This window comes from Misgurnus anguillicaudatus, chromosome 20 (genome assembly GCF_027580225.2).
Source record: "Misgurnus anguillicaudatus chromosome 20, ASM2758022v2, whole genome shotgun sequence".
In the NCBI taxonomy this organism is placed as follows: Eukaryota; Metazoa; Chordata; class Actinopteri; order Cypriniformes; family Cobitidae; genus Misgurnus; species Misgurnus anguillicaudatus.
In genome coordinates, this window is record NC_073356.2 from 13,842,764 (window position 1) to 13,867,312 (window position 24,549).

Genomic DNA, 24,549 nt, shown 5'->3' on the forward strand with positions numbered 1-24,549 from the left:
AAAAAAATTTATATTTTTAATTTGATTTAAAATAATGTTACTAGATTTCAGGGCCGCTGGAAGTCATTTTGAACAGGGGGTGCTGTGATTTTTTTTTTTTTACAAAAAACCTATGAGCCTATAGGCCCATTAAAAATTCATTTTAAAAATAAATACATTGAGTTTCACACTACTTTATTGTCATATACACTTTAGTGCACACAGCAGGGTCTGAAACACACAGACATCAGTTTAATATATGCGCTATTAATCAGAAGCAGAAATAACAATTCCAGGGGAAATTACTTTCGTTACAACTTCAGACATACATTACATATACATATATTTACATACAACATATAATATTATAACAACATATAATATTAAATAAACTTCAAAATTTTCAATGTTCAGACGAACATATTTTACTTTCGTTTTTAAGTTAGGATCACACGTCGATTAACAGTGGTAAAATATTCTCACAATTAGGCTACATACCTTATATAGACCTTTTTTTACTAAATAGTACTATCGCTGGCTTTTTTTAACTTATAAATAATTCATACATTGAACAAAAATAATAATGGGTTTAGTTCTGATATTGTATACACTCTCAGAAATAGAGGTACAAAAGTTGTCACTGGGACAGTACCCTTTCAAAAAGGTTCAACTTTGTACCCAAAAAGTGCATATTAGTACTTTGAACTACCAAAATGTACCTTTAAAGGTACATACTTGTACCTAAATGGTACATATTAGGACCTTTTTTAAAGGGTACTGCCCCAGTGACAGCTTCGTACCTTTATTTTTGACAGTGTCAAAAGAAATACACGCTGTATAATTACATTTTTAGAATATATTAGGCTTTATAAGGTTTAAAAAACTTTATTTGTTACAAACAAGAGATAAAGAATTTACAAACGTTCTCATTTCACCATATCCACAAGTAAAGAGTCATTATACAATAAATTCGTGGGGAAGCATTTAAAAATAGATGCATTTGTTTAAAAGAAAATCATTTATTTACTTAGCTACAGATGAAGCAGCTCTTTTCGCCTTCTAACGTCTCATAATCGGTCATCATTTATTTCCAAGAGACTCAATAATAATCTTTACATTTTAATCCTTTAAAAAGGCGTGTTTGTGATGCTTCGCATCCATAACAAACCCGCGTTGTCATCCCATTAATATGCGCATATTATCAACGCGCTCTTTACTCTAGCAAAAGAAACTCGTGTCGCGCATTGCGCCGGTTGTATAATAAAGTCCAAAGTCTCTCATGAGGGGACTAATGCCCAGGGAGTTCAGAATTTCTGTGTGGGCATGCATCAACCAAAGATGTGTGAGTCTTTTCTGGGTCCTGGTGAGTGCGTACCCAATACCATGTCTTCAAAAGACGCAAGGCGGAGAAGTGCGCTCGGATGAGGCCATGGAGATGGGTAGCCACAGACAGTTAATGAAATTAAAATCCAAAATACACATAATAACCTGCGTGTGTCAAAAATAATATTCATAAGTAATATATATATACGGGGTTGCCGGTTTACAAACATTACAGGGTGCGCGAGCATCCAGGAGGGAAAAAGCCCGATTGGTGAGCTGATCCGCTACTGCAACAACCTTAATTATTGAAGCGTTCTTTATTGTTTGTATATAAATAAAACTTGATTTTAGTGGGAACTGTTTTTCTGTCTTTATTTTTGCAGTGTTACTGTGATACATGTATGAATTATAATGTTGGGCTAACGTAATAGTCGCATTTATGTTAACATCAGGCGCCCAGCACTGACTCTGTTGGTACTATTATCCACACAACAACTCCTTTGCATTTTGACTTACAGACACAGCTAGCCTACACCACAAGGCACGTCTTTTCTTTCTGCCTCTCGCAACCAGTTAATGACGTCGCCGAGCAACCCATCTAAAAAAATTAAAAATCTCCCTCTCGCCAACAGGGGGTGCTGCAGCACCCGCGGCACCCCCACTTCCCGCGGTCATGCTAGATTTTAAATGTTTATAGCATCTTGATTTAGCAGGTTCTGTTCTGAAAACTATAAACAAAATCAAGGCTAAATGCACAGGCAGGGTTTCGAAACACTACTATTGGACCCAGATCACACAAAATGCCCAAAATGTAAAAAAATGTTTTCTGGATAGGATGACACTTGGGTAAGCTTGTCACTAATTTATGTTTATACAAAATTACCATATTTGCGCACTGTAAAATGCAGCATGAAGTTAAAACTAGGGTTCACGATATATCGGGAAAATATCATTATCGTGATAACAGTGTATGCAATATCCATATTGCTGAGAATTGCGATAACTTACATTTATTTAACTTGCTTAGATTGTCCAAATTAGACCAATCAGAAGGGGCCTTACTAAATACCCGCCAAGTAGGTCTTATACTGTTATAGACGATTTCAGCAGTAACAACATAAACAAACGACTTTCGTGGAATACACGTAACTTCCGGTAAACTCCGCTAAGAATATATAACAATAAAGTCCTTTTAAAGTAGTTTATTTCTGATAACAAGCTAAATAAACAAATAGATTACCTTATAGTTCAAATCATTGCTAAATTGAGTAATATGTTTGTGTTTGTGACAGTTCTGAAGGAGTTCTGAAGGAGCGTTTTGGACTAACTGTAAACGGTCAATTTGGGACTTTGATATGCCACTGTAAATAGATTTGCAATAATCTAACCGAGATGTAACGCATGCACAGCAATTTTTAAATATATATATTAATTTGACAAAAATGCTGCATTATTTATTTTACGTATCTCATTTCCAAATTGACTGTTTACATTTAAATGTAACATTGGGCAAATGCTTTTATTCAAAGCGACTTTCAAGTGCCTTCAATCCTTACATTTGAATAAAGCAGACTGTGAAGTGTAAAGACCTACAGCGACCCAAGCAGTGAGGCACTGGCTTTCTATGGGACTCACTCATTAAATCCTCATTAATGCTGCAAAATTGTTTCTGCCAAATCCAATGAAAGGAGCTCCAGGACGGACTTTCTGTGAAATTTTATTAATCTATTAGGGATGGCTGATACGATCCCTGCTCACTTCTAAAAGTGTTATCTGACAGTTTATGAAATGGGTTTAATTAATGGAACATGGATTGTTAAAGGATAATTGAGGTGTAATGTAGAGGTTACATTTCAGATATATATACATTATGTAAAAATAGCATTGAGGCACACATCATTAATCTAATTAATATGTGGGCTATGAGCGTAATGAAAAGATGTGAGAGCAGTAAGAAAGTGTGTGCATGTGTGTGCGCCAAGATGAATTTTATATTACTTAAATTTTATTTTAATCGCTCTAAAGTTTTTTTTAATTAAGTATCAACTAGTTTATAATGTTTCTTATAAATCTGACCCAGTCTGTAAATCAACCCAGCAAATGTTATTTTTGGGGGCGGTTTCCCTGACAGGGATTAGACTAGTCTTAGACTAAAATAGATATAAGAGCTGTCCAAACTGAAAACAACTTGCACAGACATATCTTACAATACATCAGTGCCCTTTGTTTTGCCTCAAACTGCACACAAGTATTTTTTTTAGTAAGGCCCGTTTGTTAAAACTAGTTATTTTTCCTAATTAAACTAAGGCCTAGTGCTGGCTTAAGCTAATCACTGTCTGGGAAACCGCCCTTTTGTGATTTACTGTTTGCTATAATAATAATAATAATAATAATAATAATAATAATAATAATAATAATAATAATAATAATAATAATAATAATAATGATAACACTTTACAATAAGGTTCATTAGTTAACATTAGTTAATGTATTAACTAACATGAACAATCCATGAGCATTACATTTGTTACAGTATTTATTAATATTTGTTAAAGTTAGTTAATAGAAATAAAGCTTTTAATTGTTTGTTCATGTTAGTTCACACTGCATTAACTAATGTTAACAAGATTTTAATGAAGCATTAGTAATTGTTGAAATTAACATTAAGATTAATAAATGCTGTATAAGTGCAGTTAATGTTAACTAATGTAGTTAACTAATGTTAATTAATGAACCTCATTGTAAAGTGTTCCGATAATAATAATAATAATAATAATAATAATAATAATAATAATAATAATAATAATAATAATAATAATAATAATAATGGGCTAATAATAATAATAATAGGCTAATAATAATAATAATAATAATAATAATTATAATAATAATAATAGGCTAATAATAATAATAATAATAATAATACATTTTATAATGCGATTTTCTAAAACCCAAAGCGCTACAAACCAATAAAATACAAAACTATATTATTAATGCAATACAAAACAAGTGCCTAAATAAAATCATCCTACATACAGTAATGTAAAGAACATTTTGTAAAAATATAACCCCGATATCTTTAAGTTCACTGTAAAAGATTTCTGTAGAAATGACAGTATTACTGGCAGCTGTTTGCCAGAAACTTGCTGTAGATTTAAATTTATTTTATTTTATTTACTAGCAACAGTTTGTTCAAAGTTAAATGAACATTAAACATTAACAAATTTTTATCATTGCAGAATAAAACTAAAGCATTCTGGGAACCAAAATCTGAAGGAAAATACAGAAAAAGGTGTATGAAAATTTCTGGTTCCGAGAATGCTTTGCATGAGGCTTTATTTTATTGTTTTATTCTGTAAAGATGAAGACTTGTTAATGTTTAATGTTCATTTAACTGAACAAACTGTTGCCAGTAAATAAAATAAATTTAAATTCAAACATCTGCATAACTACAGCAATTTTTTACAGTGTTGCATTCACTGTAAAATTCACAAATACAGTATGTACTTAAAAAATGAAACATAGAGCCATAAAATAAAGGTGAATTTAATTTTTACAGATAGTATTTTATGTAAATCTGAAAACAGTTTGAGACAATGTTGAGATCTCTTTAAAATGCAGTGGAGACATGACGGTGAAGACACAGAAAAAATGTGCTCAATGCTAAGAGAAACCATTGAGAAAACAGGGGCATTTAAGGATTTTTCTTTCCTATGATGTCTAAGTGTGTGTGTGTGTGTGTGTGTGGTATTGTACAAGTAGTGTTCATGTTGTTAAATTTAAACATGCGTTTTCTTTGTTGAAGAGGAAACAGCACTCTGCTTTCCGGCACTCTGCACTCCACAGCCTGAGCCTCTAATTAAAGTGATTTGTGACTCATTTGCAGTATTACAGGTTACAGATGGAACCATCTAGATCTGCCAAAACTTCTCCACAACACCACTGAACAAAGACATGTTCATTTATCATGCTCTTAAGAAAATGAGTGGCGATCATCCCTAAAACAATACTCTTTTATGTTATAAGGTGTTTTGGGTGATTGTCAGGGTTATGTGATGCCAGGAGGTTCTGGCTGTTAACACATTGCTATGTTAATATTAAAGTCTTTTGAGTGATTGCTACAGTAGCTCACATCCATACAGTTGCTACAATTTTGAAACAACTTGAGAGACATAATGATAGAATTGTCGGTGAACTGTCCCTTTAATGCATGTTTGCCATTGCCTGCTTTGAAATGCAAAACAAATGGCATTTATTGCATTTTCTAATAGTCTCATCGCCTTCTTGTCTCTCCACAGACAGTTACTTTTACATGCTACCTGCACCGCATACATGCACAGCTGCGGTGAGGTGAAGAGAGCAACGCTAAAGTGGAACTTCATGGGCAGCCACATCCTGAGGAAGAGAAGGCAACACATTAAGCTCAGCCCATGAGAACGACAGCCAATGGAAACAACTGGGCTCGCATACATACACACACAAACCGGCGAGCGAGATGAGAGCGAATGAAAGAGGTGAAGTGCTGCAGGGAGCGAGTGATAAAATGAAAAGGTAACAAACAGAGGCATGCTTCAAAGGCCAGAGCGGAAGGGTGCAGATCACTGCAGGGCAGACAGATTATAGCCAATGTGTGTGAGAGTGCCAGAATGAAATTTGTCTTGTATGGCCCTTCATAACCAACCTCTCTCTCTCTCTCTCTCTCTCTCTCTCTCTCTCTCTCTCTCTCTCTCTCTCTCTCTCTCTCTCTCTCTCTCTCTCTCTCTGTGTGTGTGTGTGGTGAATAATCGATTCTAGAGCTACCCTCACAAAAAACCCTTCAAAGCATGTTCACATTTGTTCTGAGAATCATTTAGCCCACTCGTTCTCATTATGATTAAAATCATTACTTTGATAAGAGAGCAGAAACTTAAGCAAACAATTGGGCTATTAAACTCTATAGAGAACCTATATGTTATAAAATGCAGCTAAACCCTGAGCCGTACCTTTGACTGCTCTGGGAATGCAATAGACTTTGGTAACCGCAGTATAAGCTGTTGTTTAATAGTGCTCTCAAGCTGAAGAATAATGGGACATAGACAGAACTTTAGTGAGACGGTGTTGTAATGTTCTCCAGATTCAGTGCTGCAGTCGAGCTTAGCACTAGGGAGGGCAGGGTATTGCTCACAGGAATATTACAAAATCATAAGCCATCGGATTTCTGAATTTACGGTCATCATAGCAGAACAGTTTACGTTAAATAAGGATATCTAACATTGAGCTTACTTTTGGTCATTATAATATATACACTGAACAAAATATAAATGCAACACTTTTGTTTTTGCAGCTGAACCCAAAGATCGAAGACTTTTTCTCTTGTACACAAAAGGTCAAATATTCTATAAATCTGTCAAAATTTATGTTAGTGAGCACTTCTTCTTTGCCGAGTTAATCCATATCAAGATGCTGATTAGACAGCATGATTATTGCACAGGTGTGCCTTAGGCGGGCCACAATAAAAGGCCACTCTAAAATGTGCAGTTTTATCACACCCCACAATGTCACAGATGTCACAAGTTTTGAATAACACATAAGTCAAAGTTATGACCCGCTACTGCCACACTTTGAGATTAGTTATGAACCTGTTATAAACCTAAATTCTTTATATATATATATATATATATATATATATATATATATAAGTGATAAGTGTCCGGGCAGGGAACTTTGTACAATGTTTGCTCTGCAGACAATGCGAATGCCCTCCTAAACCATCAAAATGAGGTGTTTGGTACAAAATAAACACAAAATACTAAACTTTGAAGGTATTTATTGCACAAACTATTTTGGCAGAAGGGCAAACCACAGCGTATGAGGAAATCTGGGTTTTATTCAAATATTTTAAAAACAAATGCATAAAAAAGGCTCACACGTAATAAAGCATGCATTGACTTTAAATTTCTCTTTTTGTTGATCATCTTTTGTAGTAATATTTTGTAGTCATTGTCCTGGACCATGTCTTTATAAACTTGTGTTCACCTTAAATTCTATTTTTATAGCTAAGCTTCGGTTTATTCTTTAACACAGTGGTTTTCAAACTAGGGGCCGGGGCCCCCAGGGGGGCCGCGAGATGGTGCCAGGGGGGCCCCAGTTTTAGGACATTTTATGAAATACATTAATTTATCATGAATTCTGTGTAATTAAATAAAAAAAAAATAAGGCTACTAACCAAAAGCACTACTTTTTTATATAATTTAATGTTTTTTTTAATTAAAATTTGGAGTTTTAGGACAGTTTTTTGTCACAAATTTTCTTTGGGGGGCCCCGAAGGAATGTACCTTACACAAGGGGGGCCACACCCTGAAAAAGTTTAGGAACCACTGCTTTAACACACCAATGCAACATGCATAAACATTTTTTAGGGCTGTCAAAAGATTAATCGCAATTAATCGCATACAAAATAAAAGTTTGTTTTTGCATAATATATGTGTGTGCACTTTGTGTTAATATTTTGTATATATAAATACACAAACATGCATGTATATATTTAAGAATACATAATAATTACACACAATACACACACAAATGTATTATGCAAACACAAACTTTTATTTTGTAAGCGATTAATCGCAATGAATCTTTTGAAAGCCATACAAAAATGTATGCATTTTTAAACACCCCAATGCAACATGCACACTGTCGCATTCTCGCTTCGGGTGCAAGACGTTCCGGGTTCAGGTCCCGGACGAGCCCCCACATTTGTCGCAACTGGCTCAAAGTTATGACAAACGAAAAGATTTTATTACTACTAAATCTGTTATTGATTCACGAGAAACTTAATACATTTGGTATATTATTTTAACATACTATTAGTATACTTTAAAGTATATTTTTAAATGTTTAAAGGTGGGTTAAAGTGTACTTCAAGTTATAATTTAAAAAAAATTTAATGCAGACATAGTATGTTAAAATTGCATTTTAGTTCAACTTCATGGTACTCACAAAATCAAATAAAAAATACATCAAACACAAAATAACCCAGAACACAAACAAAGAGCTCAAGTGGGAATCTCTCTCTGACACATTAAGCACAAAACTTTTATAGAGAGGGGTAACGAGCAACAGGTGCACACGTTGGTTTGGCAAAACAGCCCTACCCACCGGCCGGCCGTAGCAGGGAAGCAGGAGTCCCGTCACAATACAATTTTCTTTTCTTTACACACTCCAATGCAACATGCATACAACATTTTTATGCATCTTTAGTAAAGTATTTAAATACAATTGTTTAAAGTTGGTCATCACTTTTGGACAGTCATATAGTTGATATATATATATATAAATTAAATATGCAAAATTAAATATGTGCTCTTGTTGCATAAGAAGATGAACCACACAGATATCACCCACCCTATCAAACAACTGTCCTTTTGGAAAAAGCACCTTGCCCATTAATTTCTCATTTGACATTATAAAGTTATGAATCTGAAAATATGTGAATAAAAACTGCATAGATGGTACTGCTGTTCTGTCTGTCTTCATGATTCATAGTCCATGATACCAACAGGCCTAGACCAGTATTGTGGTTTGACTAACACAGTCTCACCCCATGTCGTCAATATTTGACGACACTTGACCATTCGTCAATATGTGACGCGGAGGGTATACCTTTCGCGTCATTTTTTGACGAACTGGGGACTTCAATACTATTACGTCCGTTGCATTCTCTTCTCCTATTTTCTTACCATTTTCGCGTCGGTTTAGGGTTAGATTACGCAAAATTAAACAGTGTACGCGAAATTAAACAGTTGTCACCTGGCGTTGGGGTTAGAAACAGTTGTCACCTGGCGTTGGGGTTAGAGTTAGGTTTGGGTAGGGATGTCATTATGTAAATCTAACCCTAAACCGACGCGAAAATGGTAAGAAAATAGGAGAAGAGAATGCAACGGACGTAATAGTATTGAAGTCCCCAGTTCGTCAAAAAATGACGCGAAAGGTATACCCTCCGCGTCACATATTGACGAATGGTCAAGTGTCGTCAAATATTGATGACATGGGGTGAGACTGGGTTGGTTTGACCCATATACATGTTGTTTCAAAGCAACATTAAGTAATGCTATAGTCTACAAGCCAGTATTTAGAGGTTTCTTGCACTCCTGACCGACTTATGCGGTCGAGATCTAGCAGTGCAGCTAATGGAAACCAGACTCTTCTCGTCCATCTTCCACCGCTGACACCTTGTAACACTCAAAGACTCTCTTGAGGTGTGTGTGTGTGGGTACGCACACATGCTCACACCCATATGTTTCAGCAGGGGAGCTGTGGTCAGGAGGGTCGACCCATTTTTTGCCTTTCTGCAGAGTCTGCAGGCTGTCGAGTGTTTTGGAGGAAGGGTAGACGGAGCCCTCGGCCATATGGGCTGCCCCCGTTTACCCAGCGGACCGCCCCATACTGTGACAGTGAGCTATGGAGCGACTCTCCGCACTTTGTCTGCACTGCGAATCATGGGTGACCCTGGATTTGAATGTAACACTTTAACATGTGTTCGATGCATTCACAGGAAAAGTTTGCAGTTGTTTTTACTCAAAGTTTTTTTTAGAGCAAGTGACAGATTTCTAGATTTTCATCAAAAGCCTCAGGCAAAAAACTCAACTTGTTTTTTTATTATAAAAACTTGGGAAACATCCAGCATTTGCAGTTCAAGACGACATGATGTTGAAGTAAAAAAAACAAAAACAACGAGAAGTGCAGATTCGAGGGTTGTGTTTACTTCTCTCTGGGCCTCTGCTATGTGTCGTGTCTGTGGAAGCCAGCAGGGATTTCGGTAGAAAGAGAGGAAGGCGAGTGGGGGACAACGGCATGAACAATGTTCACTCGTCCACAGCCCTCTTTCAGCTGTTCTACCCCTGGCCTGTTTTGTTCTTTAGAGGCCACTGTGAAACCCATTAAGGAACGGCAAGTCAGGCCCCAGTGAGACAACAACACAAACCCTTACCCCCGCACCAGCTCCTCTGTACCCCAAAAACCCCTGCAACAAAGACGAGGGCAGGAGGGGAGCGGAGCAAATGAGAAAAGAGGAGGAGCTGTAGAGAAGAGGAGTGCACGCTTCAGTAGTTCCAGCATTCAGGCGCTGTGGCCTCGCGCTGCGTGAATGCGGCCGAGTGTTTTCAGCTCCTCAGCACACTTTCACCTCGGCATGTCAGAGTGAACCGTACAAATGAGGGTGTGAATAAAAGGGAAAGGAAACAACGGCACAGAGATGATAAAATTTAAATTTTTCATATATAAAAAAAATGCTGTATGTTTGTCTCAACTATCGCTCTTTCAAAGCGTATGCGACTTAATGGAGCTGTGAGTGATGTTTAAGTCCTGAATGCTGGGTTGTTTCAACCATGTTTGGGTCAAATGTAAACATTTAATTTGGTCAATTTTACCCAATAGTTGGGTTTGTCCCATTTTACCCAACTATGGGTGTTTTTTTTAAGAATGTAATTTACATTTGAAGAGCTCAGATACAAAACCCTTTTTTTCCTTTACTGGGGCATACCTATAATGTAAACGCGTACACGACGATAACCAGCTTGAGCAGACTTTTGTATTTTTACCCTTTAGATGGGAACGAGATGGTAGAGCGTTTTTAAGATTTCCAATCTGAAGGGTGGTTTCACTTTTTTTGCATATTTAACCCCCTAAAACACTGTCGCAGTGTAAATTCAATTCAATTCAATTTTATTTATATAGCGCTTTTCACAATACTTAATTGTTTCAAAGCAGCTTTACATTAATAGAAGCAGTAAAAGCACAGAAAAACGACAGATAGGACAACATAATACACAATAGCATAAGCAGTCAAATTTGCTGCGGCTATGACTCGACATTATGAGCGAGCGTATTACTAATGTAACGTCTAGAAGAAGAAGCTAAGTTAAGCCCAAGCAGGCTACCTCCCCGGGGTAAAAAACCCCCTAGGAGAAAAAAAACAAAAACCCCGGGTTGTTTAGCCGAGGAAATAAAAAAAGGTCCTAGGAGGGAAAAACCCTTGGGAGATATATATGTATATACACACATATAAACGGATAAGGAGATTAAGCGGAGATTAAGCGGGTCCTGCCGGTGATCGAAATAAAAGGCACATCTGATAAAATATTTTTACGCTTTTACCCTTGAGTGTTCTCGTGTAAACAGGGCCTAAGTGCTAGCCTGGCTCCGCCCTCCTACGTGCTTCCGCTTAATTTTCATTTCGCTTCAGTACAATATCTGGGACTACTTTGTAGAGTTTCGTTTTCTCTGCAGGTCCAATCAGCGAACAGATGGGGGTGGCTAAGAACGATGACGTTGAGGTAGTGCGTCAGATTGAGTTGTAGTTCAGTAATGGCAGCGTGAGAATAGCTATTCGGTCCGTTGTCGCAAAACTGCCGAATATACAAAAGTTAAAGCCGAAGCAAGATCAATGTTTGCTAAGTTTTGTTGGTCTGATCATTCGTACTTGTTGTTTCCGGCCGGTTTCGGCGCATGATATACGTCACGACCAAACGTTAGTGATTGCCTATGGCAGATCCTGAGTGAATCTGGGCAGATCCAATAGTTTTAAACTTCAACAGAGGACCCTCCTTAACGGAAGTAACGCTTTGCAATGGAGCGTGGCCAGACTCTCTGTACAAATGAAATGAATGTACGAGAGTCTGGTTGGACCAGGCTACCTAAGTGCATGAAAAACTCTCCATTTATTAAAAGTCCTCCAGTCACTCTTCACTCCCCTTTTTGAATAAAGGTAAAGGCTCAAAAATTCAATCAATATTTATATTTGGTAAACTTTCTTTAACCGGGTAAAAACTCTTGCAGCTCTTCAGTTGCAGCAAGCCGTTTGGCAGCAATTCTTCTTCCGTGCACTTAAGGAATTTGCTGAAAAATTCTGCCGTTTTACAGAGGGAAATTTGTAATACGTGCCAAGACCATTTGGTCAATATTATTATCTCATTTTTGAGGGAGATGGCGTTTATGCAGCTTTTGCATTTGAGCTCTCTGTATTTGAGCTTTTTCAATTGTGTAGTCGAACAGATTTGGCACATGCAGTAGTTGTAAACAAATTCTTGCAAACCAGTGGAGGGGGACTCATGAAATTGACCGTTTGTGAATGACCAATTGGAAATGGCCATATTTTTGTCCAAGTTTAATGGAGAACACATGTGAAGGGCTACTTTAAAGAACCCAAACAAGAGCCGTTTGGCGACAGCATGGAAATCTGAGCTACGCTGTGTTTAGTGGTGGCCTGTGTGTGATACAGTGGCTGTATTAAAGGATTTGCAAAGTCACTACGGCTCTTTAGGCTGAAAGAATGCTTTCCGCGAGTCTCTTTCTTACCCTCTTAAAATAGCAGGGTACTTATTTAAAGCTCTTAGCTTCTTGAGATTGATGTTGTTTTATTTCAATCAGGCTGGCGGTGTGGGACGCACTCCAGCCTGCTTACACACACAACACACACATTTTCGGATTAGATAAACACATGACTCACACACACACTTTCAACAATAAATTCAAGCACAGGAGTCCTTTCATTCACTACCTCTCCAAAAACACGAGCTGTATACCTCGTCCTTCGTTCGACATTGACAGTTGGCCCTGACGTATCCCAAAGTCCCCCGCACTAGGGTGAGTATTAATGCGTGTGCCAGCCGCGCCCTTGTCCTGCCAGGTGGGCGGGTGACATCTCCCGTGCTTACCTGGAGCCCTTGCCCAATGAGCTCTCATTCCTTTAAATCTTTATTAGTCCTATAAATCTATCAGTAGAATCTGAGCTGCTTTAGGGAGAAGATTACTGGAGGTGGTGTGTGTGTGCGTGAAGGACGGCGAGGACTCCTATATCATTTCTAATAGATACCAGCCCTCAGCTCGGACCACTGGACTGGTTAGCACTTTATTATTTAATTAAGAATAAGGAATATTCAGTATTGATTACTGATTGCAGAACAGTGCTGAATATTTATGGCAGTGATAATGGATAATTAAGTATCGATGTGAAAGGGGAGGGGCTGAAAGTCAATAGTATCGACAGATAGTGAAAGCAAAGCAGTATTGGTGGATGCCAATAAAGTGCACCAATACTGTCTTATTTATAACGGTATTGATAGGTCTTTCCTAAAATGAGCAATAATTCTGACCAACATTTTTTGCTCTTTCATAGTTTAAGAGATTTGATAAAGTTTTAGTTGAGGTTTCATTTCTGTACATTGTTAGAAATAAATAGTCAAAATATGTACCCCAGCTGTTACTTTGGCAGCACACATTAAAAAGGTCCTAATATATACTGTTAGGTACCGATATGTATACATTTGAAGTAATATGAACTCTTTAGATGCAATGCTGTATTTTTTTTGAAAGGGTACAGCACCAGTGACAGCTGAGGTAGCCGACATATTTTGACAGTTTTTTTGTGTACCAGTGGCGGCTCGTGACTGCTCTTCCGAGGATGCGCTAATTCAAAATAAGTGTTTGTATTGTCACGTGTGTGGTTCCCTTTTCCAAAATATGTGTCCTGTGTGTCGAGAGATCCTGTGTGCATTACGTGTTTTGTCAAAATAAGTGCTTGCTGCACACGCGTCAAAACCGTTTATGATAAAAGAGACGCTCCCCAAAATACACACTAGACACTCCCTTAACAGTAATTTTGATTACTTTTAAATTCTGATTACGCATAAGATTACGCCTTATCATAAACCCTTTAGACGCGCCTGCAGCAGGCACTTATTTTGGCACGACACGTAATGCACACAAGATCTCTCAGTGCAGAACACATATTTTGAAATTACGAACTATACACATGACAAGCTACATACATGTTGTGACAAACTTCGCATCGTGCGCCCTCAAAAAAAAGAAGTCGCCAGCCGCCACTGTAGTGTACCTAAAACTAGTTAGAAGAAATAAAAATAGAAACAAATGAGATATTTAAATTATTTTTTTAAATGCATAAAATTCATCAAATTATACGGAGCCCCTAAGGGGACATGGAGCAAAAATTAAATAAAGTTTAGTTTTGCGTGCGCATGTGCAACTGTTGCGTGCGCACGTTAAACTGTCGCGTGCACACATTAAAATATCGTGTTTAGTTTCACGTACGCACGTGAAACTAAACTTTATTTAATTTTTGCTCCATGTCCGATAGTTTTATCCGTGCATGCACTTCCGGTCTGAGCGTACGCTGGCGTGTGGCGTGTGTTTCTGCCGCTGCTCTCCGGTTTTTAATCTTTTAATCTATCGCGTGCGCACGTGAATCTATTGCATGCGCACGTGAATCTATCGCGTCTGCACGTGAATCTATTGCGATAGATTCATGTCCACATGCGAAAGTTTCCCGTGAGTACGCAAAACTAAACTTTAAAAAAAATTCTGCACATGAAGGTTTCGCGTGAGCACATGAAACTAAACTTTTTTTTACTCCAATGTCACCTTAGGGGCTCGGTAAATTAATGTACATTGTGTAAGTGAAATAATTTGGGTACATTTAATTGGAAATGTTTGTGTTCGTATTGAAATCTTCAATAATATTTATAATAGCAAATCTGAGCTCATGTTGAAATCTTTTCTAAACCTCCAATGGAGACATTTGTGAGATTTCTGGGGGGTTTTCTCAGGTGACTTGAGCATTTGCTCTCATTTTAATATCATTGATGTATAGGAAAAATAATTAAGATATTACAGAAATCTCATCTATGATTTGTCTTTCTTATAGGCTAGAAAAGAACAGGGGATGTGCTCTTTTGAACTCTGTAACCATTTAAAATTTAAATGTTTTTATTTCCCTCAAGGAATTTTAGGAGAAACATCAAATTTGACACTTAAAGAACAACTGAGAGGCCTTCAAGCTTTGAACAAGCAACAACTTTTCTCTCCGGTGCATCTTACGTGTGATATGTCCTGTAATAAAATTAAAGTGCTAGCCAACAAAGCCTGTTATATCATTCAATTCCATACTATTGCAGCTTGAAAAGGGTTTGCAGGCTTGGCTGCTTGTTTGTAACAATCACCCCTTGAGATGTTTGTCGCCTCTCATCTACCATATTGACCCACACACTGACTCGTGATACAGCACACATTTCCTGCGAACGCTTTGAAGTTCTCTCTCTCAACAGTAAGCTGCACTCGAAAACGGCGCCTGCTTCGGCCTCCACGAGAGCGTCTGGAGACTGGGAGCTTGTCGTGAAGATAATGAAAGCAGGCCGCACCGAGCAGAAGATAATCTGGAAGAGCCAGACGGAGCTCCTCGGAGAGTGAGGGAGTGAAATAGTCAGAGGTACAGAATCTCGCCAGTCTGTTTGTAATTTACAAGAGGGCAAAAAAGAGCCAATTAACCCCGCTTTTTAACCATGTCACATGTCCCGAGAGTACCAAACAAGAGGAAACGCTCGTCTTCAGCAAATTAAACGACACTGAGAAAAACCGAGGACGTTCACAGAAAAACAACTCATTTGAATTTCAAGAATGGGCATAAATAACAAAGAGCAATGGTTATGATTCTTCTAGGGTGGAGTCATGTATGGGAGAGCGGGGCACAACCTAACCTTTAGCACAACCTTTAAATTCTACCTATGAGAGAGAGAGAGAGAGAGAGAGAGAGAGAGAGAGAGATTTGTTAATGTTTAATGTTCACTCCAGAAGCAAAAAGGCTCCACACATCCTGAAGCTACAAGCATCCTCATTATCATGCCTGAAATTACCCTCTGACCCCTGCTCCAGATGGCTTGTGTTTTCATTCTTCAGCAAAAAACTGGAGAGTGTTTTGACACCGTCAAGCTTCAGGCACGGGAACAAACCCTAGATGCCGTTTCTGGACACACTGTGTCTCTCCAGCTTGAGTATGTGCATAGCGTTCATTAGAAAAACATCTACATGCTGTTTATTTGTAGGCAGACTATATCATGTATAGTGGGGAAATATTCATAAACAACCTTGAGCTTGAGAAAGGTGCTATATAAATAAAACATTATTAATGCTTGCTTTGGCAAACATCACAACTATTACTGCTCATACTTGGGATTTGTTATTAAAGGGGACATTTCACAAGACTTTTTTAAGATGACCCTAGAGTGCTTATGTAAAGTTTTAGCTCAAAATATCTTATAGATAATTTTTATATATATATATATAAATAGCATGTTTAAATTGCCACTTTGTGGGTGTGTGCAAAAAATTTCCATTTTTGTGTGTGTCCTTTAACATGCAAATGAACTGATCTCTGTACTAAATGGCAGTGGTGTGGTTGAATAGTGCAAATTAAGGGGCAGTGTTGTCCCCTTCTGACATCACAAGGGGAGACAAACATCAATGAGCTGTTTTTCACATGCTTGCAGAGAATGGTTTACCGAAACTAAGTTACTGGGTTGATCTTATTCACATTTTCTAGGTTGTATAGAAGCACTGGGTACCCAATTATAGCATTTAAACATGGAAAAAGTCAGATTTTCATGATACGTCCCATTTAAAGAACGCCTAACCCTATGTATTAAACTTCATCACTCAAACACCCCACACTATTTGTGTTGCATACCAAAAATACACGATTTTTATGTGGCTTGCTGAAAAGAGAAATGCTATTATATTTTTAAGCTGACAATGTTTTTGTGTGGTGGATGATGAAATAGGTGCACTGTAAAAAATTAAAACATTTGTCAAATGAATATAAAAATTAAGTTAAACAATTTCATCTTGATTTTATAAGTTAAGTCAACTTTTCACAAGCCAAAAAAATGTTACTTTGTGGAAAAGTCTCATAGGTTTCAAACAGTAAGTTGGATCAGGAAGTAACTATCCAAACACCATAGAAACACCCAGGTGAAAAGTAGTACACATAGTGTACTTAAAGTGCTTTGTTTTTGTACTTAATATACTAAAAATTCATCTTTAGTACATCTTAAGATGTTCTTAAGATCATCTAAGTGTACTTCACAGTGCTATTTTGAGACACTATGAATATGAACTAAAATGTATTTTTAACATACTATCTTTGTATTAAAAATGTATTTAGTTGTATTAACACTTAAAAGTTGTATGAACTCAACTTTTATACAAAGATGGGTTTAACTTTTCTACAAGTGGTACCTAAATACATTTTTTAAAGTATTAGTCCATTTTCTTTAAAAAAATCCAGAAAATGTCTTTCTTTGTTCAGTCGAGAAGAAATTATGTTTTTTGAGGAAAACATTCCAGGATTTTTCTCATTTTAATGGACTTTAATGGACCCCAATACTTAAGAGTTTTAATGCAGTTTAAAATTGCAGTTTCAACACAGCTTTAAAGGATCCCAAACAAGGCATAAGGGTCTTATCTAGCGAAACAATTGTCATTTTTGGCAAGAAAAATAAACAATATGCACTTTTAATCCACAACTTCTCTTCTTCCTCCGGCTGTCACAGGACCAGAGGAAGACGAGAAGTTGTGGATTAAAAGTGCATATTTTTTATTTTTCTTGTCAAAAAGGACAATCGTTTCACTAGATAAGACCCTTATGCCTCGTTTGAGATCGTTTAGAGTCCTTTAAAACTGCAATTTTAAACTGGATATAAAAAATTATGTGTTGGGGTCCATTAAAGTCCATTAAAATGAAAAACATCCTGGAATGTTTTCCTCAAAAAATACAATTTCTTCTCAACTGAACAAAGAAAGACATCAACATTTTGGATGACATGGTGGTGAGTAAATTATTTGGATTTTTTTTTATAAAATGGACTAATCCTTTAAATAAATTTTTAGCACAATTTTAGTTCATATTTATGATGTCTCAAAATGGCACAGTGAAGTACACTTAGATGATTTTAAGAACATCTAAAGAAGTACTAAAGATAAATTTTTAGTATATTAAGGACAAAATTAGTGTGCGAAAATAAAGCACTTTAAGTACACTATGGAAGTGTACTACTTTTTCACCAAAATTGAATTAGCATATACTTGTCAGGCCTGAAAAATGTACTAGTCACATTTTCTTTAAGATTATGATTTTTGTCATTATTATAAATTATAGATCATTATTATTACAATAAACAGAAGTCAATCCAAAGTCTTGTATCTGTTGTAATAACCGGTTTCTACCATTGGAGGGCGCTGGCTGTACACACACTTGTGATAAGAAACAGAAAGGTCATATCTTCCTTGGAAAAACCTTTTCTCTGTTCAAGTCCATTTAACCCCTGCCATGTCACAATCAGAGGGAGGTAATAACATCGGATACAGACACACGTCACCAACTGACCTATTTCCCTTAACTTCCTCTTCTTCTGAGTCTACCAAGGATGTAAATGTCAAAACAAATACAATCACCGCTCGGTTTGTTTCTTCGCTTATATGCATGTCCAGACAAAGACAAAATTTTACAAGGGAAGGGCCAGAAATGAGAGTAATTCAACAGACTTCTGGCATCATCACTTCATCTCTCCATCAGGACAGGGTACAAGCACCAGGATAAAGAAGAATCAAAGTCAGCGAAGCATCGGCTTAAATGTGTTCCCAATCACAACAGCCTGTGTAAGAGTATATCTGTGCTTATAGTATAAGAAGTCCTCCAGCCTAAAGATGTTGAGATGATCCATATGCCTCACACACTCTCTCAAGGTTTTAATCAGGGTATGAAAGGAAGAAAAGGACTCGATTTGGGCCGTTTTCAAGGAGTAATTCTTCCCTTTTCTCTTTCGATTGTAATCGTTCTCTCGCAGTCAGTGACTCACTCCTTTTATATCTTTGTGTGCTGACTTTCAATTCTAACGGGAGTGTGTGTTTGTGGCGATATCTACCTTTGAAAATGTGAAAGAGCAGTGTCGGATCTCCAGGAACCTCGCTCACTTAAAATTTCACCTCATTCTTCTCCATTTGATATGCATTCATGTGTGGCAGCTCAGGGCAGCTGGCCGCCAATTCCTTTAAAGCTGAAAGTGTCATCTATCAACTCGCACAGCTAGATGAAAAGGAAGACGGATACGTGCACACAAACCTAAAATTCATCCTGTAGTTTACTGCAGCACATCATAAAAATCAAACTGAAGTCTGCTTACAGAACCAGTTATCAAAATATGATTCATTATGAATTAAGTGTTGCATGCGTACTGTCATTTAAGCACGGCTTGTCCAGGAGTGAGGGTAACTAAATAGGAATATAATTTATATGAACGCAAGTCATTTCTTTAATCTCAATGGGACCTTCCTGGAAAAAATAAAGGTAAAATTTTGGTATAAGAGGCACTCAAATATTGTCTCTTCAGGTCATAAGGAGATTGTATTTATGTATTTGTTTCTTCTGATATTCCTTAAGTGAAATACAGTAGACACAAACAGATCCAAAGAAGACAATAGTTGTCCTATAGTGCATAAGAAAAAGTGTATGATTTGATTTAAGACTTGATCTCAGTCTGTGAGTTGCCCGCCAAAGCACATTCTATAAATAGGCACAATTTTTTCACTACATATTTTTTATATAAGCTTGGCTTCTTTTATGTATGTCAACATTTTAAACAATGGTAAAACTAATCAACAAGCAGTGGCGGATGGTGACTTCTCTTCCGAGGCGCGTAAAGTCAAAATATGTGTTCGGAGTGTTGTGTGTTGCTCATCATGTCAAAATACACTCACCTAAAGGATTATTAGGAACACCATACTAATACTGTGTTTGACCCCCTTTCGTCTTCAAAACTGCCTTAAAGGCGGAGTCCACAATGTTTGGCCGACTACCAAAACACACTTATAGCCAATCAAATCAAATCAAATGCCGGGTTGCGTATGTGTGGGGCGGGTCTATCAACAGAAGGTCCAGATTCTATTGGGGTAGGGGCGTGTTTGTTTAGGTGATTTCAAATATCAACATTGGCTTTCAAACATCATGGACTCTGCCTTTAATTCTACATGGGATTGATTCAACAAGGTGCTGAAAGCATTCTTTAGAAATGTTGGCCCATATTGATAGGATAGCATCTTGCAGTTGATGGAGATTTGTGGGATGCACATTCAGGGCACGAAGCTCCCATTACCACAAATGGGGGCCATTTTAGCACAGTGAACTCATTGTCATGTTCAAGAAACCAATTTGAAATGATTCAAGCTTTGGGACATGGTGGATTATCCTGCTGGAAGTAGCCATCAGAGGATGAGTACATGGTGGTCATAAAGGAATGGACATGGTCAGAAACAATGCTCAGGTAGGCCGTGGCATTTAAGCGATGCCCAATTGGCACTAAGGGGCCTAAAGTGTGCCAAGAAAACATCCCCCACACCATTACACCACCACCACCACCAGCCTGCACAGTGGTAACAAGGCATGATGGATCCATGTTCTCATTCTGTTTAAGCCAAATTCTGAATCTACCATCTGAATGTCTCAACAGAAATCGAGACTCATCAGACCAGGCAACATTTTTTCAGTCTTCAACTGTCCAATTTAGTGAGCTTGTGCAAATTGTAGCCTCTTATTCCTATTTGTAGTGGAGATGAGTGGTACCCGGTCAGGTCTGTTGCTGTTGTAGCCCATCCGCCTCAAGGTTGTGCGTGTTGTGGCTTCACAAATGCTTTGCTGCATACCTCGGTTGTAACGAGTGGTTATTTTAGTCAATGTTGATCTTCTATCAGCTTGAATCAGTCGGCCCATTCTCCTCTGACCTCTAGCATCAACAAGGCATTTTCACCCACAGGAAGGCTGCATACTGGATGTTTTTTCCTTTTCACACCATTCTTTGTAAACCCTAGAAATGGTGCGTGAAAATCCCAGTAACTGAGCAGATTGTGAAATACTCAGATTGGCCCGTCTGGCACCAACAACCATGCCACACTCAAAATTGCTTAAATCACCTTTCTTTCCCATTCTGACATTCAGTTTGGAGTTGAGGAGATTGTCTTGACCAGGACCACACCCCTAAATGCATTGAAGCAACTGCCATGTGATTGTTTGATTAGATAATTGCATTAATGAGAAATTGAAAAGATGTTTGTAATAATTCTTAAGGTGAGCGTATGTGTTTGTTGCGTTATGTAAACCTATGTGCATCATGCGTCATGTCAAAATACGTGCCTGATGCAGAAGCGTTGAAAGGGTTTATGATATAAGAGACGGTCATGTTCACAAAATACTGCAAGACACTAACTCTAAAATCTCATTACACACTAGATTAAGCGAGGATTTGGCAAACATAAGCGTCTCTTTTATCATAAACCCTTTTGAAGTGTCTGCAGCAGACACGTATTTTGACATGACACTTGATGCACAAAAGTTTACATGATGCGTCAAACACATATTTTGACATGAGGAGCCACACACGACGAGCTAAATACATGCTGTGCCATAAGATTTGTGTAGATGTGCTCTATTTTATGGGATCTTTCTCCCCCTAGAGGTGTAAATAAGGTAGTGTTGAATTCTCACATTTCTTAGCAAATAAATATTAAAAACTGTACTTTAATTTTACAATTTAAAAAGACTTGAAGTTACACTTACCAATGCTCAGGCATTCGTTGTGTGCTGTCCAACATATTAAATATGTAAATAAAGTGAATAGTTCTCGCACTGACATTCCAGTAATATAATTGCACATTTGCATGTATTCGTAGGCTTCGAAACAAGCTTTTAAATGCTGATATACCTAATGATGAGCTTCCCATCACTGCTCACGCAGTCCAGCATATGCCTATTAGTGACAGCATACAGGCATGACTGCAGGGGTTGAAACACCTAACTCTACATAAAACCCTCTGAAAGCAATCAAACACATATATGCTCAGTGCTGTAGATCCCAGATCAGTCATTCTCTTTTAATCCACATGCTTTGACATTACTCATCAACAAGCATGACTGATCCTGGCACAGTTCATCACTAATGGCAACCAGAGCACTGCTCTCTGATCCATGTGTATTCTGACTCGGTTACACATAAAGATACGTGCAAGACCCTAGACTGGATTTGATTTTTAACAGGCTTTTGGAGTTATAAGGGGCCTTGCAAAGTTGCCGCTTAAAGAAAACAGCTCATGTTCTTTTCTTTACTTAGTTCTGGGCATCATCCGACTCATGTTTCCAATGCATGTCATATGTAATGTTTCATGTAAAGTGCATATTTGAGGGTGCATTGAAACAGACTCCTAGGCGTATGTCCAGCTGTCGATACCGTTTAACAGAAAAGTACTAAAAGTACTATTTTTATCTGAGCCAGAAATGCCATGTGACTAAATGTGTACCTTCATGAAAAGAAATTCTGGCTGGCCATGGCTAATGGCAAGAATGCCAGGAATACTGTTTCATGATTTTATGGTTTCCGTTAATAGGTTCATTTGGTTGGTCAACCAAAAGATGGCGAGCATGAGGAGTTGACCAACTGCATGGGTCTTTAAAGAAGACATATCATGAAAATCTGACTTTTTCCAGGTTTAAGTGTCATAATTGGGTCCCCAGTGCTTCTATCAACCTAGAAAATGTAAAAAAAAAAGATCAATCAAGTAATTTAGTTTTGGTAAACCATTCTCTGCAAACATGTGAAAATTAGCTCCCCTTGTGATGTCAGAAGGGGACAACACCCCCCCCAATCCGCACCATCCGAGCACGACACCGCCATTTAGTGCAGCAAACAGCTTATTTGCATTTAAAAAGGCACACCCCAAAATATTTTTTTTCTCACACCTACATAGTGGCAATTTTAACATGTTATAATAAATTATCTATATGGTATTTTGAGCTAGAATTTCACACACTTTGAGGACACCAAAGACTTGTTTGACATCTGAAAAAAGTATTGTGAAATGTCCCCTTTAATAGGATGTACATGGCGGTATTACTTTGGCTCCTCCAAATATTGTTGGAATGCATTTTTATGAAATTAGGCATCAGACTAAAATGTATTAATAGGCTAATAAAAGAAAAAACATCCTATGATAAAATCTATTCAGTTAAAGGAAAACACCACCGTTTTTTAATATTTTACTATGTTCTTACCTCAACTTAGATGAATTAATGCATACCTATTTTCAATGCGTGCACTTAATCTTTGTACAGCTCTTCATGAATGTGTTAGCATTTAGCCTAGCCACATTCATTCCTTAGGATCCAAACAGGGATGAATTTAGAAGCCACGAAACACTTCCATATTTTCCCTATTTAAAGACATGAGTAGTTGTGAAAATATGGAAGTGTTTGGTGGCTTCTAAATTCATCCCTGTTTGGATCCTAAGGAATGAATGGGGCTAGGCTAAATGCTAACACATTCACAATGTTCTGTACAAAGATTAGTGGACGCATTGAATAAAGATAGGTATGTATTCATTTGTCTAAGTTGAGGAAGGAACATTGTTAAATATTGAAAAACGGTGGTGTTTCCCTTTAAATTGAATCTTTGTAACGTAACCATCATAACAAAGTATGTAAATCCAGTCTTAATTTGATTCATGTACTGGGGTTCCCTGTTCGTCCTCTCTATCAATTAAGGGGTCCTAAAAAGGTTGAAGACCTCTGTAATGGTGTATATAATTGTAAACATATTTATTCATCCTTTATCTGTTAAAACGTTTTACATAACACGCTTGGCAGACGCTTTTATCCAACAGTGCATAAGGTATACATATATATGTGTGATCCATGGGGATTGAGTTTGGGATTGAGTTGCTACCCCAATGCTCTCCCAGCTGAGCTACAGGAACTCTATTATTTAATACATTTTCTGAAAAGAACATATGGGTCAATATAATGCTTGTTTTATGTGGCACGGCTAGTATTAGTCCCCAAAAACTAAATAAACATAGTTGAGTGATTCAGCTTGTCAAATAAAAAAAATGCTCGTCCTGTGGGGATAGTGTAAAAAATTGCACAGTACACTAATGTGTACGTTAGGGGTCTCCTTTAACTCCATAAGTGCAGTGGGGCTTCGTTTTATAGAGTAACAGCGATATCTAGCGGTCGCGGTGAAAACAACAATCAGACTACACGCATGTGTGTGATTACCGTATTGATGAATTGCCCATATAAGACTTTTCCTTCCTGTTACACCTTCAAAGGTAAATCACATGTTTTCTGAAACGTTTATTTTAAATTGATAACAATCTATAAGTTTAGTTGGGAGAATTTGGTCTTAACTAAGTAGCATATTAAATTTTCTAGATGGTTTTAGATTGTTGTGAGATCGCGGACAAACGTGACTTTTACTGTCTAGTATGTTTACCCGACAAGTTACTAAAAAAACATTCCTGGACAGAGCAGCTGTCGGGTTTTGGCGCCTATCAGCCGCCTCCCTGCAATGCTACGCAGCATTCCGTATAAACGTG

General features: G+C 37.5%; 1 long non-coding RNA gene across 1 annotated transcript in view; it reads left to right on the forward strand.

Moving 5' to 3' along the window:
* The window catches only part of LOC141351430 (uncharacterized), a 129,741-nt gene extending 123,814 nt beyond the window's left edge, over window positions 1–5,927 (forward strand). Inside the window, exon 3 of the long non-coding RNA XR_012359686.1 lies at window positions 5,601–5,927. This is a non-coding gene — a long non-coding RNA (uncharacterized lncRNA). The remainder of the gene's footprint in view (window positions 1–5,600) is intronic.
* Window positions 5,928–24,549: the final 18,622 nt, after the last annotated feature.